This window comes from Taudactylus pleione, unplaced genomic scaffold (genome assembly GCF_031769625.1).
Source record: "Taudactylus pleione unplaced genomic scaffold, aTauple2 ptg000672l, whole genome shotgun sequence".
Classification (NCBI taxonomy): Eukaryota; Metazoa; Chordata; class Amphibia; order Anura; family Myobatrachidae; genus Taudactylus; species Taudactylus pleione.
Window position 1 is genome coordinate 680,323 of NW_028285074.1, and position 19,823 is coordinate 700,145.

Consider the following 19,823-nt stretch of genomic DNA (forward strand, 5'->3'; position numbering starts at 1 on the left):
ACAGCACGCCCCCTTTGGTGGGTGTGCCGGAGGCGTGCCTCCCAGACGGAGGCGTTCCCAAGGGAACGCCTACCGTCAGAAGCCGGCCCCACTGACATCACTAGTGATGTCAGTGGGAGTGATTTTGGCTCTGATAGAGCCAAAATCACTCCAGGGCTTGTGGTCGAAAACCCCGACCACAGGCTTCTGGTCGCACTGGCGATGGTCGCAATGGTCAAGACCATCGCGACCATCATCCTGCACGCTCGTATGAGCTGTGGGTGGTGACCCACAGCTATACGAGCGTCCAGGAGGATGCTCCATTTTTATTGAGGACGGCCCTCATTCAGAGCGAGCGCTCTGCTCAGAGCATCCGGCTCTGAATGAGGGCCTATGATTGTCATTCTATACAGAGAGTACTTTTGATCGCGTTACAATATAATTCTCTTAACAATAACCCTCCCTCAAAAACTATTAACTACTTCAGCATCATCGTAACAACCCCATTTATTGCAATTAATATAATTATCCCCTCCATAATTCTATTTTATGTACATTAACCCTCTAATAACTTCTCTCAGTATCATTAAAAGTAACCCTTCATCTTACCCCATTAAAGCCTTCACACGTTACCTCCCTTATTCTTACTATTGCTAACATAATCCACACCTGACCCCTTATACCCCAATTTACCTGTTGGAGCTCTTCTGTAATCCACTTCTCTTACAGCCACTCAGTGTTCTGGGAAGCAGCAAGTATCATCCAGCAGCTGCCTGTCAGGAAAGTCCAGCTGAGGTTGCTCTTGTGAGTGAAGATGAGGAGGGCTCACTCAGAGGCAGGGACCGTGCAGCCTTCTGCTGCAGAGCACAGCCCCAGGGAGGGGATAACAATATGCAGCCCACCCTTCCATCCTGCTGCCCAGGATTGCAGCTGCTGCTCCCCCGCTGGTGCCCCCAACAAATTATCATTATTGCCCCCTTAGCCTCATCCCTAGCCACAGTGTCCTGTGGAAGGGAAGCGCTGGGCATGCCCCTAGCATCACGAGCAATAGGGTATGATGTGCAGGCACGCCTACAACAAGATGTGCATCGCGAGCATGCAACAGGGCCTTACCCTCTATTTGTACCCCCCTTCCGAACGTTGGGAGGTATGAAGTCCATACATGTCTACTGTCACAATTTCAGTGGGTCAGTCTCTAAGAGCTCGACTGCATTGTCCCGATCTGCTCCAACTGTGGACAACTTATTGTTTGTAGTAATATAGGGTATTATTGCCTGCTGACCACCAGAAAACAACAAGTAGGGGGCATATCATATGAAAGAGGGAACTGTTGTTATGGGTTTTGATCATTCTAGGTGCCAGGATAGGGAGATTTGTGCCCTACAACACACCTCCACCATCCCTGGGCTGCTTAATGTCTTCTGTAGTGTAGGGTGGTATATTTAGGGAACTAAGGGCCTGATTCAGACCTGGTCGCTAAGCCGCGATTGCACACTATGGCCGATGCTCACCCATTTGTGCATGCGTATGCATCGCAGTGCCCGAGCCAGTCACTGTGATCGTGAATCGTGCGCTCGTAGCACAAAGACTGAACGCTACTTTGAGCGACAGAATGTGCCGTTTGTGGGTGGTGTCAGGGGAAGGTCTATGTAAATGGGGGTGTGGATCTGTAAACGCAGCCTTGCCTGTGTGTTCTAACGGCGATTCATGGGCGTGCATATGCATAATTAGCATGGAGGCGTCATTGTACACGTCACCTGGTTAGATTTCAGCCTGCAGTGATCGCAGTGCTTGCAGCAGGGTAGGGTCTACCTCAAGGGCTACGAGCAGCTCCGATGTTACTGATATTACATACACTCCCTGGAGATGATGTGTGCTGCAAAGGAAAAGTGGGCGTCTTTAGACCGGAGTGCGTTCGCCATACTTGCCTACCCTCCCGATTTGGTCGGGAGCCGCTCCCGACCTCCCGGCAAAGCAGGCAAGCCTCCCGCGATCAGCGACACGTCCGCCCCCCCCTGCACTTACTATAAAAATCCCGGCAGCGGAGGGGCCAGTGACGCATTTCGCGCTGAATCGCGTCTTCACGGCCCCGCCCCCTGCCTCACAATGCCTTTAAACCGGCATTGTAAAGAGGGGGCGGAGCCGCGATGACTGATCGCGATGAAACGCCCCCATGCTCCGCCCCAAAATGCACGTCACCGCCGGGCCATGCCCCCTTTTCGCCGAGACCCGCCCCCCGCCGAGAAAGCCCGACAGCTCCCTCCCGGAAGGAAGGAGTGAAACGTCGGCATGTATGGCGTTCGCTCTGCTGTAGCTCTCTAAGACATAGAGGGCGTCCTTAAGCCTTGCTGTGCGATCGCTGAATTGCATACCATGCATACTGATGGCTGCGAAACTCAACTGCTTTGCATACTGGTCTGAATCAGGCCCTAAATCTCCTGCAGCAATTTTGCTGAACCAAATATGGCTGAAGCTGTCTGTGCTCATCACTTACCTAAGAAACACATCACTTCCCCACCTGACTCATAGAGAACAGGAGGCAGAAACAGAGGAGGATCAGCAGCTTATTGAGTTACCGCAGAGCCCAGGCATGGCCTGGGTTCTTCTGTGGGTGGTTAAATCTCAGTGCAGTGTCTGATGGCTTGTCAAGCTTGTGCTGATTCAGAGACAAATGCTAATGCATTCGCAGTTGCGATTTCATACGGAACGTAGCTGCAAAAATGTGGTTGCAAAGATCACCCGAGCATGCTGCCTTCTCATCAGCGTGCAACATCGCTTACATGCGTAAATATCGGTAACATCGATGCACATAGAGCAGCCATCTTGCCCTTGCGGGAGGGCTGACCAGCCGCAAACACTGCAGCTCTCCTCTCATTCTGAGACTGAAATAACAATGGCTAATTTATGCACACCCATGAAACGGCATTAAAATGTTGAGACACCCCTGCCACAGCCCTTGCCATATTACAGCTAGTACATGTATTATTATCTTCATGTTAATAAGTGCTGACATATAAGACAGTTCTGTAAATTGATTGAGGAGATCATGATACATTTCAAACGGTAGTGCTAGACACGCCCCTGGGCACCACTATATGCGCCCCATGTGTTGAGCAAGTTACGCCCCTTGGGCAGAGCAAGATACACCTCCTCGATGGTATGTCATCTTGCAGAAATGATTTTTCAAAAGAAGGCAAATGTAGGTCAGGTTAAGGCATAGTTGGTTATGTAGCAGAGTGGCACAGTGGTTAGCATTACTGTCTTACCTCACTGGGGCCATGGATTCAAAGCCAACTACTGCACTACATGTGTGGTGTTTGTATGTTCTCCCCATGTCTACATGGGATTTCTCTACGTGCTCCCGTTTCCTTCCACAACGTGTGGTAGGGAATATAGGGCCTGATTCAGCATGGATCGCAATTGTAACCGTGTATGCAGATGCATTGGGTATGAAATCTCGGCGGCTACATAGCCGCCGGGTGAAATACCGACACTGGAAGCCCGAAGCCGCCGAATCCTGATGGGGCAGGTAATTAGCCTAACCCTACCCTTCTCCCTCCCCCTAACCCTAATCCTCCCTTGGTGGTGCCTAACCCTAAAACTCCCAGGGGGTGCCTAACCCTAACTCCCCCTTCCCCACACCCTAAACCTAACCCTCCCAGGGGCAGGGGCTAGCTGGCAACTTTTAGCCTGGGGGGCAAATGCATGCAGGCGGCCCTGGCAGAGGAGTAGCGTGTAGCCAGGGTGCCCGAAAGAACGTGCGTGCTACGGCGCCCCCCCCTCAAGTGTTCTAGGGAGGAGGCGGGTCCATATGGGATTAATGTAAGGTAAAAATAAAGATTACGGGCAGCCCCCTGTCGTAGTGCCCATATGCAGTGCCACCCTGTGCCACAGGAGGACACCCTTATGCAGGCCTCGAGTAGTGCCCCCAGTAGTGATCCTCCCTATGCAGTGCCCCTTGTGCCCCCAGTAGTAAGCCCCAGAGCCGTAACTAGACTTTTTGGTGCCCTGTGCTAGAAAGAGCATTGGCGCCCCCCTCATTTTTCAAAGGGACATAATGCACCCAAAAAAGGGCCATAGCTTCATGGGGGAGGGCCAGGGAAAGTATAGGAGAGGCCAGGAGATGCTGGGGATGAAATAAGAGGAAGCTACAAACAAGAATGATAATAAATAGAAATTTGGTAGGCCCAACCAGTGCCCCCTGACCTGTGGTGCCCTGTGCGATGGCACCGGCCGCACTACCCTAGCTACGGCCCTGGTAAGCCCCTTATATAGTGCCCCCAGTAGTGGTAACCCTTATGCAGTGCCCCTTAAATAGTGGCCCCAGTTGTAGTCTTCCCCCTATGCAGTACCCCCACTATTGCCCTTTATATAGAGCCCCCAGCAGTGGTCCCTCGATGCAGTGCCCCCAGTGGTAGTCTCCTCCCCCCTATGTAGTGACCCTAGTAGTAGTCCCCTCCCCCCTATGCAATGCCCCTAGTAGTAGTCCCCTCCCCTTGTAGTGCCCCTAGTAGTAGTCCCCCCCAGTAGTAGTACCCCCCTTGTAGTGCCCCCAGTAGTATTCCCCCCCTGTAGTGCTCCCAGTAGTCCCCCCCTTGTAGTGCTCCCAGTAGTCCCCGATCCCCCCCCCCACGCAGTAGAGACATAAAAAAAAAAAAAAACACACTTACCTGACACCCGCTCCTGCTCCTGGTCCCGCCGCCGAGATCAGCTCCTCCGTCCGCCGCTTTGCATTATGGGAGTGACGCGTCATGGGAGTGACGCGTAGCTCCCATTACCCACTGCGGGAGCCGGAAGATGTCCGGCTCTGGCAGTGGGAGCAGCAGCCGATGAGAGTCTGTCTGACCCTCATCAGCTGCTAAAGCAAACACACAGCTGCCGGAGCCGGCGGCTGTGTGTTTGTGCTGTGTAGCACTGACCGAACTCCGTCCGGTCAGCGATACACACGCGGTGCAGTCTGTGTCACAGTGACACAGTCTGCACCGCGACCTGCGGCCCGCATGACGCTGCGGCCCGGGGGGCACATGGCACCCTGCCCCCCGGCCCAGCCCGCCACTGCCCAGGGGGTGCCTAACCCTAACCCCCCCTTCCCCACACCCTAAACCTAACCCTCCCAGGGGGGTGCCTAACCCTAACCCCCCCTTTCCTCTAGCCTAAACCTAACCCTCCCGTGGGGGTGCCTAGCCCTAAGTCCCCCCGGGGGGTACCTTAAGCTAACCCCTCCCCCTGCCGCTAAGTGCTAACATTTCCCGTTTACCTTTGTTCGGGAAGCCGTCTGTTGGGATTCCGGTGACGGGCTAAAGATAGGCGTCGGCATTTAGACGCCTATCATTAGTACCAAGTCGGGATTTAGGGCCTGATTTAGAGCCGCTCGTAAGCGGCCGCTTGTTCGCTCCGAGCGATGTTTGGCCAACTGCGCATGCGTACGGATCGTAATACGCATGCGCGAACCAGTCAGTGCGGCCGAAATTCATGTGCTCGCAAAATAGCGAATGCCTGATAATTTGAGTGACAGAATGAGGCGTATGTGGGTGGTAACAGGGGAAGGTGCTTGAAAACGGGGAGTGGGGATCCGATCGCAGGCGTGCTTAAAGGTCAAAACGGGCGTTTTATGGGTGTGCATAATTAATACAGCAGCGTCATTGACCACGTCACTGGGTTATTTAATAGCCAGAACTGCTCGCAAGATTGTGGTAGGAAAAACCAACCACAAGAATAGCGAGCAGTTCATACGCTGGTCGATGTACTCGATTAATCTAATAAATAGCGGACATGACGTAGGATGCGAGCGGCCAGGGGGCGTAGTTTCCCAAAAAACGACCGCAAGTTTTGTTCGCTCGTTCAGACCTAGAGGCGTGAACAGACCGCAAACAGCGAACGGTTCATTTGAATAGCCACCCCTATTTTCTGGACGAGCGAGCGCTAATTGCGTCCGGCTCTGAATCAGGCCCTTAGACGACAGGATTTCGTAAGATGGCTTCCCGAGCATCGGCATTCTGACTACATCCCACCCAGATCGGTCGATGGTGCGTACCGCGCATTCGTATGCACCGCAGTGCACGTGCGCAGGACAGCATTGTTATCGCACTGCAATCGCGCTCGCACATAGAAAGCCATCGCAGAGTGAGTGACGGGACATCAGCATTTAAGGGTGGTGACGGGGGGATTGGTCGGTGAAACGCAGGCGTGCCAGTCCGTTTGAACGCTGTTACATGGGCGTGCATAAATTAGCCACTACAACGTCCTACAACAGGTAAGAGCTGCTGTAATTTTGCGAGAGGGTCTGATGTTACTGATGTATACGCAGGACTGGTGGTTGCAAACATTAGCATTTTTTCGCAGCAGAATTGCGTGTGATTACGCAGCCGCTTTCGCAATAGCGATCCATGCTGAATTAGGCCCAAAGGCTGATGTGGACTACTTCTCATTTAGTTTTGCTTGAAGATGAACTAGCACAACATGAGAAGTGACTTGTGTTGCTTATAACACTCAGGACCTGATTCAGACCTGGTCGCTAAGCTGCGATCGTACGCTATGGTCGATAGTCGCCCATCTGCACATGCATCGCAGTGCGCGAGCGTGAACCAGTCACTGCGATCGTGAATCGTGCGCTCGTAGCACAAAGACTGAGCATTACTTTGAGTGACAGATTGTGCCGTTTGTGGGTGGTAACAGGGGTAGGTTCTAGAAAACAGGGGAGTGGATGAACGTACGCAGGCATGTCTGAGCATAATTAGCATGGAAGCGTCATTGTACACGTTACCTGGTTGTATTTCAGCCTGCAGTGAACGCAGTGCTTGCGGTGGGGCAGGGTGTACCTGAAGCGCTGCGTGCGGCTCCGATGGCTCTCGATGTTACTGAATAATCATACACTTCCTGGAGATGACGTGTACTAAGAAAGAAAAGTGGGCGTCATTACACCAGTGTGCGATCACTCTGCCGTCTCTCTAAGACATAGAGGGCGTCATTAAACCTGGTCGTGTATCGCGGAATTTGCATACCCTGCCCCTGACGGCTACGAATGTGCGCTGCGTTGCGTCTGGGTCTGATTCAGGCCCTCAGTTGCTGCAGCACTTCTCAGTTATGCTGCGTACTCACGGTACAATGGCAACGATCAGACGATCATTGTCTGATTGTCCTGTATGTGTTGGATGTTCATCCAACACATGCAGTAACCCCTTAACGACTATAACCTACAGTGAGCAGGCTAACCTGGTCGATATCGACCAGGTCTGATTGCTTGCACAGATGACAGTAGTTGGTCGATAACAACCATACGTGGCCGCGCATCGACCATTATCATTATCGTAAAAATCTGACAGCTCTGAAACCGTGTGTATGCAGCATTACAGAACTGTCAATTAAAGATGTAATTTATATAAGTGCTCATTCATTAGGATGAGTGGCAGCTATGCAGGATGCAATGCAGGGACTTCAGTCACAGCAGTGACACCCCTTAAGTGTTTATTTTTTTGAACACATGAGAAATGTTCGATGTCCTAAACTTTTAAGCGCAATATTAAAATTTTAGAATGCAGCAATGTGACCAGCCTGTCAGTGGCTATTTCTTTTGTCACTAACCCTAAGTCATTAGGCCCCTCCCCTGCCGTGGCAAAATAGGGAGATAATACCACTGGGAATCGCAGTCCGTACAGAGGGGGTGGAACTAAATTGATGTGATTGCGCAATATTAGTCCCGCCTCCTCCATAGAGGCCTTGATTTCCGGTTGTATAATCTCTCCATCCTGCCCACTTCAATGGGACACAGGAGATCAGGTCACTCTTCTGGGGGTGCGGAGGTCTGTCCGAAAAATCTAGAGGCCCCCGCTCCTTCTGGGAGTCTCCTGCTCCTTCCGGGAGAATAGGCAAGTATGCATGATGATCCTTGTTGACATATGACTGTTTACATATTGATTGTCGACATATTGGACCTCATTCAGAGGCGGTCGTTAGATGCAATCGGTCGCACAGAATCAGGGCGGCCGCTTGCATCCTGAACGGCCGCTTCCTTGTCGATCGCTAAGCTGTGGGTTACCACCCACAGCTTAACGACTGACCAGGTTGATGGTCGCGATGGTGATCACCATCGCGACCATCGGGGCTTATGACCAGACCCTAGGGTAGGGTCTGGGCACTCGTAAGCCCCAGGGAGCTTTCTGCTCTGATGGAGCAGGAAGCTCCCCACTGACATCACTGATGATGTCAGTGCGGCCGCCCACAAAACGGTAGGCGTTCGTAAAGGAACGCCTCCGTTTTGGAAACCACCCCCCGGCCCGCCTACTAAACGGGGGCAGCTGTCGATCAACATCGACAGCCGCCCCTTTGGTAACGAGCTCCGAAGCGACAGAGTTTCTCTGTCGCTCTGGGGCTTGCGCACGCGCAGTGCGGCCGCTGCGCGTGCGCAGGTGAAACCATCGAGTCGGTTACGAGCGCTTCGGTGCTCGCGACCGACTCTGAATGAGGTCCATAGACCATGTCAACATTATGGTGCCTATATGACGACAGTCTATATTTTCAATGTCGACATAATATGCCACACCTTATTGTCACCGAATATTTTGGTTGAGCCAGATTTGAGACTTTTTATTTTTCTGCCCAAATGTTTTGGATTTTCCCTCTCAGCTTCATTATTTGTCTACAGCTACACTCTGCCTGAGGACCTGCCCGGTCTGCAGTAACCTAGACGTCACAGAATCCTTTGTTGTAGTCTGTCGCTTTCTATGAAACATGGCAGATGTTAATGATAGCCTTACTCCCTCTTCCTAATTACAGATTGATAGGCTTCGCATACAGGAGCTAAGGGATAAATTTACTAAGATTCGAGTTTGGTTGAGATGACAATCTCGGGTGAGTGTAGGCATGTTTATCATCTCGCAAATTTACTAAATGCAAACTCGGGTGAGTTTGGGAGAGCGTTCTATCTTCTCACTCGTAAAACTCGGGTGAGATCGCAAACTGAATCTTCTCACCATCAGGCAAACTCGGAAGTACTTTTCGTGAAAAAGATGCAGTTTGCAAATTTACCAAGAATCGAGATTACAATCTCAGGTGAGAATAGAGCAAACTCGCTTAGAAATTGAAGTTTCAAACGCTGAACCTCCTGAGCTGCGAGTTTGGCAGAAACATACACAGATCAGTGTGATTTGTGTATGTTTCTGCATGTGTATTTAATGGAAAATGTTTCTATTAAAAAAAAAATTACATAGGGTCCTCTCCCCAAAAGCCATAACCAGCCCCGGACTGGTCAGCTAGTCCTGGTTCCAAAAATTACGGGGAACAAAATGAATAGGATTCCACCATAATTTAGGAACCAGTACCTGGCAGCAGGGCCAGTCCTGGTTTTAAATATAGGGGAAAAAAAATTACGTAGGGGTCAACATATATTTAAAACCAGCATTTATATTTAAAAAAGGGGTCCCCTTTCTACTGAAACCCCAGGATTGAACTGAAGCCCGGGGCTCTTCCCTGCACCCCTGGGCTGTGGGTACAGGGGTAATAATGTGTTAAATAGTTGAAAACTATTGTATTTTACAGTGGAACTACAGGTGCCAGCATGCCTGCCCTTTAGCACTTGTGGAACTACAAATGGCAGCAGGCGGCCAGCACCCGTACCCCCACTGTAAAATAAATAGTTAAAAAACCACAGTACACATACACCGTATACAGTAAAAGTTTATTACATGGACCTATCCCATTTATACATACTTACCTACTCATTTATACATACTTACCTACTGCCAGATGTTTCTGTCCCCTTCTCCAAGTAGATTCCAATGTGTGTACCTGAATTAAAGATCTGATACTCACCTCCATCCTTGCGCTGGTCTCCGTAGCATCCAGGGGTCTTGGCAAAATAACAAACCGAGTAAGCGAACCCATACGGACAAGTATCGGTATGTTTGTTATCACACATAACAATACTTCGCGAATGCCAGCTGGCGGGATGCATCGGGAAATCCCATGGCCCGCCAGCCGATCTGAGGCCGCTTTACATATAGTTGCCGCTCATTGTCTGGGACCCCCGTGTAACCAGCCATTACCCATACACCACCACATACAGCATTACCCATCCCCCCATGGGAGCCTAAGCACTCAGTTATCGCCCGCAAGGTCAGCCTGTCAGCAGTTCGCATCACCTCAAGGGAGCAGCGCGCAGTACCTGGGCTGCCACTGCTGCTACAGCAGGAATTCAATTCAGACAAGCATTTACCGCAGGACGTGCAGAAGGACGTTCAGCAGTTTTTACAAAGCAGCAGGAGCAACCACCAGTGCAGTCCGCAGCAGCATTGCAGGTACAGCAAAAGAAGGTAGAGGGGTTCCGGCCGGAAGGGGTGTCGGTAGGCTGTGTCCTGGGGTCAGTGGCAAGGCACTTGCTGAAGCAAACTAAGAAGGAGATTGTAAAGGGCGCGTTTGTGGACATTCGTTCGGCAACACAGGCGAGCTTAAGGGACAAGGAAAGAGCTGCGGTTAAGGGAGGACAGACTGAGGCCTACAAGACCATGGAGCACTGGCTCAGCAGTATGTTTGCCCACACAGGCTGTTATATAAAGGCCTACCCGGAGGTAGGAGCAGGCTTGCTGAAGTATACAGATTTTATCTATTCTGTGTACAAGGAATACGGAGGATCTGTATGGCACAGGTACGATGAGGCAATCAGGCAGAAGGTGCAGGGGGGAAAGCCCATTGACTTCGGAGTCAGAGATGTGGACGAGTGGCTCAGGGCGCACGCTAGCTAGTGAAATTAGGTAGGATCCTGGAGTGGCTGGCCAGGTACCCAAAGCCAGACGAAGCCGAGCTGTTAAGAGCGGGGTTCAGAGACGGGTTCAGGATTCCAGTAGTGAGAAACGTCCCATACACAGTTAACAGCAGGAATTTGAAATCCATTGCGGAGCAACCGCTGGTGGTGGAAGACAAGATTATAAAGTAGCTGGCATTAGGCAGGATGGCGGCACCGTTCAGCACCCCACCGATACCAGAACTAGTGATTTCACCTCTCGGGCTGGTACCGAAAAAGGTGCCTGGGAAATTTAGGCTCATTCAGCACCTATCTTACCCAGAGGGGGCATCGGTGAATGAAGCCCTAGACAGGGATCAGTGTTCAGTGCAGTACCAGTCATTTGACAGATGGTGAAAAGCCAGGGCAAGGGAGCACTCATGGCAAAGCTGGACATTGAATCCGCTTTTAGATTGCTGCTCCTGCATCCCAAGAGCTTTAGACTCATGGGTTTACGTTTCGACGGATACTTTTTCATAGACAAGTGATTGCCCATGGGTCGCGCTATTTCTTGCGCCTTCTTTGAGGTCTTCAGCTCCTTCTTGCAGTGGTGTTTTTCAAGAATTCACAGGATCAAAGGCCACAGCGCATTACTTAGACGACTTCCTGCTAGCAGGCCCCCCATGGTTAGGTCATTGCGGCCGGCTTCTGCAGGAGCTCCAGAGCATGCTAGGAGAATTTGGCGTCCCCATTGCAAGAAAAAGACAGAAGGGCCAAAGGCCATAATGGCATACTTGGACATAGAGATTGACTCAGAGAACCTAGAGTGCAGACTCCCAGCAGAGAAGGTAGAAAGGCTAGGTCACGAGATCAGTTTTTGCGAGGGGGCAAAAAAGGTCACGCTAGGCCCCTTGCAGTCCTTGTTAGGGAGGCACTGATTTGCATGCCTGGTAATAACCATGGGCAGGATTTTTAAAATGCGGCTGGAGCAGGCCACGGCAGGTGTTAAGAAAAAGCACAATTTTCTTCGCATCTCCAAGTACCTTAGGGACGACCTGCGAATGTGGGAGGAATTCATCCGGCATTTAAATGGCGTTTGTATCTGGCAGGCACCAACCACTTGCAACCATGCGTTGCAGTTATTCATGCGGTTGGTGCAACAGGTTTTGGGGCCTACCTGCAAGGAGAATGGTGTGCCCAGCAGTGGCCGGCCAGACGGGGGGTTACGGTGTTGACCAGAAATCTGGCAGTGTTGGAATTGTTCCCAATAGTGGTAGCAGAGAGCATCTGGGGCCACAGGCTGGCCAACAGACGTATACAATTTTGGTGCGACAACATTGGGGTGGTGCAGATTGTAAACAATTAGCACGCGTCATCCCCACCGGTTATCTGGTTAGTGAGAAGATTATTTACGACCTACCTGCGGCACAACGTCACATTCAAAGCCAGGCACGTGCCTAAGGAACAGACCGTGATAGCGGATGCGTTGTCTAGGCAGAAGTGGTAAGTAAGTGGTAAGATAGTCGAGCCGATCACGATTTGAGTGCCCTCGTTGAGCAGCCCCTGGTGCCTAAGACATGGATAGCATACAAAGCTGCCTGGGAAAAGTGGCAGCGATTTTCAAGTGTGGGAGGGCTGGAGGGTAAGGACCCATACCAGAAATTTTTGTTTTTTATATGCAAGCTGAGAAGGGAACAGTTTTCCAGGGCAAGGCCAAATACGACACTGGCCGGCATATCATTATTTGCAAAGTTGACCGGGGAAAGGGATGTGACCAAGGACTTTGTGGTCCACACAGTATTGAAAGGCTGGGCCAGAGCAGAAGTGTGGAGGCCGGACAGTAGGGAACCAGTGACAACTGAGAGGCTAGTACCATGGTTATACAGAGACGCAGGCGAGGCTACATTGTTTAAGACAGCTTTCATCATGGCATTCAGGGGAGCATGCAGGGTGAGTGAGCTGGTAGCAGAGTCGAAGCGTTCTCACGACTCAGGCCTGCAGAGCATGAACGTGACGTTAGCTGATGACACAGTGCGGTGCAAGATACAGAGGTCAAAGACCGACCAAGCCGGCAGGGGAAGATGGGTCTAGATAAGGACACAGCCGGACACGACAGTGTGTCCAGTGATGGCGGTAATGGAATTTCTGGCCAGTAGACCCAGGGAGGGCGACAACTATTCTCATCCATGCGGATGCATCCCCACTAACTAAGGCCCTCATTCAGAGCCGTACGCTCTGAGCAGAGCGCACGCTCTGAATGAGGGCCGGCCTCCATAACTATGGAGCGTCCTCCTGGACGCTCGTATAGCTGTGGGTCACCACCCACAGCCTATACGAGCTTGCAGTTTGATGGCCGCGATGATCTTGACCATCGCGACCATCGAAACTGTGAGCCGGAGCCTGCGGTTGAGGTTTTCAACCGCAAGGCCCGGAGTGATTTTGGCTCTATCAGAGCCAAAATCACTCCCACTGACATCACTAGTGATGTCAGTGGGCCGGCTTCTGACGGTAGGCGTTCCCTTAGGAACGCCCCCGTCAGGGAGGCACGCCCCCGGCACGCCCACCAAAGGGGGCGTGCTGTCAATCAACATCGACAGCACGCCCCCTTTGATCAGACACAACAAGCGAGGGAAAGTCCTTCGCTCGTCGCGTCTGGCGCATGCCTTTTTTCAGGGCATCACCACTTAATTCACATAGATATTTTTTATCACCTTTCTATTTGTTTGTCTATTATTTATGTCATTTTAACCCCTTACCATTAACACTTATTGATTTATCTTTACACAACTATACTTTACACTTCACTTTCACCCTTTTTTCCATTATTCGTGTGATGCCCTGGGGATGGTCCTTGGCTGGATTCTTTTGGGGTTCCCTGCATCTCAGACGTGAACCCCATAATGTTAGGGACGCTGGTATAGAGGAGCCTTGACGTTTGGCCCAGCGCTTATTCATATATTTGCAAATGTATGTAAACCAATACCTCTGAATTTCTATTATCATGTAGGATTCAAGTATTTTTGTTTTTGCTGCAGTGTGCTGGAGGGAAAATCCCTTTTTTTTTTCTGTAGCTCAGTGTAAACCCCACCCTTTACGAGCACCTGTGCAATGTCATTAAGTTGATGTGAGCGACCACCATACTTTTTGTTTGTAAACTAGCCTTGCCCACTGCTTATCTTGGCGCCCTGCAACGTATGCTATTGAGGTTGTAAAATAAAGCTGTGGCCAGATTGGTATTTCAAAACCTGGTCTCCGAGTCTACTTTATGGGTGATAGCTGGGGAGCGGGACGCTGACAGGTCGGCCTCTCCCCCTTACCTCGATTCTTAGTAAATCTACCCCTAAGTGTCTACCTCAAACCAATGTGTCTATGTCCTCTAGGAGTTTATTTATTACTGAAGGCATCAGATCCTGGAAGATCTGGATTTTGGATTTCTCAAACAATATACTACAGATGAGCGGTTTGGTTTTGGCTCAGAACTTTCCACCAAATTAGGATCTCATAATGAGGCACAATGAGGCAAAACATAATTTTATGTGGACAAAACAGAGGCGTATATATAATGGGGGAAGGGTGTGCAGTGCACACGGGTCCCTGGGTCCAGGGGGAGCCCGCACCTCACACCTTGCACCCATATTATACTTACCTCTCCAGAGTCACACGTCGGTGGCGGTGACAGCGCTGTAAAAATAATGCCTGAAAATGGCCGCAGCGGCCATTTTCCCTTCGTTTTGCGCATGTGCAGAACTAGGAGGTGTATGACCGGTATATGACAGGTGTAGGACAGGTGTATGACAGGTGTATGATGTGTATGACAGGTGTATGACAGGTGTATGAGGTGTATGACAGGTGTATGAGGTGTATGACAGGTGTATGACAGGTATATGACAGGTGTAGGACAGGTGTATGACAGGTGTATGATAGGTGTATGATAGGTGTATGAGGTGTATGACAGGTGTATGATAGGTGTATGAGGTGTATGACAGGTGTATGAGGTGTATGACAGGTATATGACAGGTCTGTGACAGGTGTATGAGGTATATGACAGGTGTATGAGGTGTATGACAGGTATATGACAGGTGTATGAGGTGTATGAGGTGTATGACAGGTGTATGACAGGTGTATGACAGGTGTATTAGGTGTATGAGGTGTATGACAGGTGTATGAGGTGTATGGCAGGTGTATGAGGAGTATGACAGGTGTAAGACAGGTGTATGAGGTGTATGACAGGTGTATGAGGTGTATGAGGTGTATGACAGGTGTATGAGGTGTATGACAGGTATATGACAGGTGTATGACAGGTGTATGACAGATGTATGACAGGTGTATGACAGGTGTATGAGGTGTATGACAGGTGTATGACAGGTGTATGACAGGTGTATGAGGTGTATGACAGGTGTTTGAGGTGTATGACAGGTGTATGAGGTGTATGACAGGTGTAGGAGGTGTATGACAGGTGTATGACAGGTGTATGAGGTGTATGACGGTGTATGACAGGTGTAGGAGGTGTATGACAGGTGTAGGAGGTGTATGACAGGTGTATGAGGTGTATGACGGTGTATGACAGGTGTAGGAGGTGTATGACAGGTGTAGGAGGTGTATGACAGGTGTATGAGGTGTATGACGGTGTATGACAGGTGTAGGAGGTGTATGACAGGTGTAGGAGGTGTATGACAGGTGTATGACAGGTGTAGGAGGTGTATGACAGGTGTAGGAGGTGTATGACAGGTGTAGGAGGTGCATGACAGGTGTAGGAGGTGTATGACAGGTGTATGACAGGTGTTTGACAGGTGTATGACAGGTGTAGGAGGTGTATGACAGGTGTAGGAGGTGTATGACAGGTGTAGGAGGTGCATGACAGGTGTAGGAGGTGTATGACAGGTGTATGACAGGTGTAGGAGGTGCATGACAGGTGTAGGAGGTGTATGACAGGTGTATGACAGGTGTAGGAGGTGTATGACAGGTGTAGGAGGTGTATGACAGGTGTATGACAGGTGTATGACAGGTGTATATGGTGTATGACAGGTGTATGAGGTGTATGACCGGTGTAGAAGGTGTATGACAGGTGTATGACAGGTGTATGACAGGTGTAGGAGGTGCATGACAGGTGTAGGAGGTGTATGACAGGTGTATGACAGGTGTAGGAGGTGTATGACAGGTGTAGGAGGTGTATGAGGTGTATGACAGGTGTAGGAGGTGTATGACAGGTGTATGACAGGTGTATGAGGTGTATGACCGGTGTAGAAGGTGTATGACAGGTGTATGACAGGTGTATGACAGGTGTAGGAGGTGCATGACAGGTGTAGGAGGTGTATGACAGGTGTATGACAGGTGTAGGAGGTGTATGACAGGTGTAGGAGGTGTATGACAGGTGTAGGAGGTGTATGACAGGTGTATGACAGGTGTATGACAGGTGTACGACAGGTGCATGACAGGTGTATGAGGTGTGTGACACCCCCTGCTGCATTTGCGATCCCAGCACTGCGACAACCATCGTGACCATCGGTCACGATGGTGGACGGCACTGGCCAGATGAGTAAGCCTCAGCTTATGCAGGCTGGCCGGTTTACGAGGCCAGGAAGCTGCATCCGTGGATGCATATCCTGGCCTTGCCACTCCCAGAAAACGGGCATGAGGCGCCCCCATTTCCGGGAATGCCGGCCATCCACGTCCCCGCCCCACAAATGCCTCTGTCTGCCAATACGTCAATGCGTGCGATGACGCAGGACCCATTCTGCGCATACGTGCAATGCTGAATACAGTTTTAAATTCTGCCACCCAATGTTAGAATGCTAAAGAGGTTTAGGAAACCAATTATGATCAATATTGATAAATATATATATATAGTAAATATATATATATATATATATATATTTATATACAGTATATATAATTCAATACAATAACGGGGTGTTATAGTCACATGCACTTTTTAAATATATTTGTTCCTTTTTTATTATAATGTTTTTATTCACCTGTCTTTGATTGTGAATAAATAGTAGATTATAATTGATGGAGTAAATTCTTTGGATGCACCAAAACTTCTGCCAATATATTGCTATTACTTTATTTTTACTCAGTTCCTTCTCTTCTTCATTTTCTTAATACTTATGATAAAATTTAAACTCTATGGGGTATTGTGATAGGATCATTGGTAAAGTGGTCTCTGGCAGGTACATTTGTCCCAGATTCCTGTCTTATGTGTTTTAAACCTCCAGGACAAAGTCTGCAGTGTAGCAGGCTTGAGTCTCGGCTTTTTGAAAAGCCGGTTTGGGACCTGGGGATTGTGGGTGAGAGGAGAGGGAGGGCTCCACCCACGGCCACTCCAGGTTTTGGTTCTCTTAGCCTGGTAACAGGCTTGTTAGGGTTTCCACCTGAGAGTGGCCAATATAAGCCTAGTGTGTTGAGGGCTGATTGTTTCACCTGGGAGAGCAGACAGGGAGTTTGCTCAGAGACACTTGAAAACCTAACTGTGTTGTGTTGTGCTGTGCTGTGCCTTGGTTGCTGGTGAAGGCATTAGGCTCTGCCAGGTTCTGGTAGTGAGGGAACTACCTGTGAAGTTAGTGCCCCGACAGGGCTAGGATTTATGTTTATGTTTTCTTTATGTTATTTCTGACATTGTACAATAAAGACTGGTGCCGACCAGCTTGTACTTGCATCCAGACTGGTGTGCTGCTTCCCTGCTGCTGTGGGTGTGTGTAAGAAAGGAGTCCTTCTACCCAGGAGAGGGACCCCCTAACCTGACTGTGTCACAGGTATATTTACTAAAGTGAAAGTTTTTAGAAATTGAGATGTTGCCCATAGCAACCAATCAGATTCTAGATATTATCTAGAAGGTGCTAGATAAATGTTAAGTAGAATCTGATTGGTTGCTATGGGCAACATCTCCACTTCTAAAAACTCTCACTTTAGTAAATATACCCCTGGGTGTTTAGAAGAGGAACAATTTAGATGCATTGAGAGAAGCTTTTCAAACTGTAAAGGTGCATACACACGATCAGATTTTTCCTTCAGATATGAACGATAACGATTTAAAAATCGTTCAGTCGTTCATATCTGAAGGAAAATCGTTCATATCTGACATGCCTGAACGATGGACGATCAACGATGCGCGTTCCCGTTTGTCAGATAACGATATCTGACATCTGATGGGTTTGCAGTCAGACTTGGACGATTCCATTCATTTTAATGCAGTCAAAAATCGTTCAATCGTTCAAAACTTTGGTAAAATCGTTCAAATCGTTCAGATCGTTAAATCGTTCAATCGTTCATCTGACAAATCTGACAAGTCTGACAAATCTGACCGTGTGTACGCTCCATTAGTTGCAGAATAGTTCAATAATACAGTATTATCCAAAGTAATGTGGTAATATCTTGCTTCGACCACTAGGTGGTAGCGTCTGAGCAGGGAAGAATATAGTAGCTGCTTGTCCAGTTTCGAAACTGTATTTCTACATCATTTTAGAGATCAGGTTTCCAGTGAGAGAAATGGAAGATTCTATTACTTAGTTGCTGACTTTATGACACTCCCCTTTAGAAGATCTTCTGCCCCAGTCATCCCCAAGTGTGCCTCTCCGTCAATCATCCCCAAGTGTGTGTCTGCTCCCCTCCACAAGTGTAGCACACCTTGTGCCTCCCCAAGTCTGCCTCTGCTCCTCCTCCCCAAGTGCCTCAGCAAGTGTGCCTCTGCTTCATCCCTCCCCAAATGTGCCTATGCCCCCCCCCCCCCCAAGTGTGCCTCACCCCATGCCTCCCCAAGTGTGGCTCCTCTGACCCTAGCCTTCCCCAAGTGTGCCTCTGCCCCGTCCCTCCCCAAGTGTACATCTGCCCCCCTCCCCAAGTGTGCCTAACCCCATGCCTCCCCAAGTGTGCCTCTGCCCCCAGCTTTCCCCAAGTGTGCTTCTGCCACCATCAATCTTCAAGTTTGCCTCTGCCCCCCTCTCTGTGTGCCTTTGATCCTTCCCAAGTGTGCCTCTGCCTCCTTCCCGAAGTGTGCTTCTTCCTCAGCTCTCCCTGAGTGTACCTCTACCCCCTCTTTGTGTGCCTCTGCTTCCCTCTTTGTGTGCCTCTGCTCCCTCCCCAATTGTGCCCCTGCCTCCCTCTTTGTGTGCCTCTGCCTTCATCCCCAAGTGTGCCTCTACCCCAACCATCTCCAAGTGTGTCTACGCCACGTGCTCCTCTGAGCACCTCCCTTTCTCTGACCCTGCCATCACCCTCTTTCCCCTTCCTCGGTGGCTGCGATCAGAAGTAGCGTGGACAAGTGGAGGCCAGACCTTGTTCATCGCCTCATAAACCTAAAAACGACAAGTGCAATTTTTTCTGTAATAGATCATTTGGACAATTCTCCCTTTAAAGGATTGTCTATAACCCTGCAATGGGCTGCATGTCAGTACTGTAGGGGGCGCCAGAGTATGTACTTGCTCTGGGTGCCAGAGCTCCATAATGCACCTCTGTGTCCACCGTGTGGGAGGCTGGGGGCCCTGCCTGTTACACCAGTACTGAGCCTCACAATTTCTGATGGCAGCTGTGCCTACAGCCATATGTTATCAGTAGCTGCTGAAAAAGCATGTTTGAGGGTCAATTTTGCTACATCTGCCTTTAGGAGAAATAACTTTATTGTTTACTAATGTCGTGGGAAAGAGCAGCTCCCTGTCCAGTTTTATGTCCATAGGCTGGAGACCAAAGAATCCTGCCTTGCATGTTTATCCTGCTGTACAGTAGCTTTGTAAACTCAGCTTTTATTCAGTTTTTTGTTTTTACTTTTACAAGAAACGTATCTAAGTCTATAAAGGACACTATTGATAAATAGAGAAATATAATCAAAATGGAAAATATACAATAATAGGCCTAACAAATAGCATCTCAATGCTTCGTCTTTAAGACGCCAATGACGCACCCTCAACACAAAGATTGCCGGTGTTTTTGAAAGCCTTAAATGATTAAAATAAATGATACATTTACAACAACCGGTGTAATGTACCTTCTCTGTATTTAACAAATTTTAATAAGATCATACTTCAACCATATATTTACCTTTGTGATCGTATGTACCTCACAGACAATTTTAAGAATGTGAACTTATGAGACAAAATTCAAAGTCAAAATTCCACCCAATAACTGCCTCTGGGTC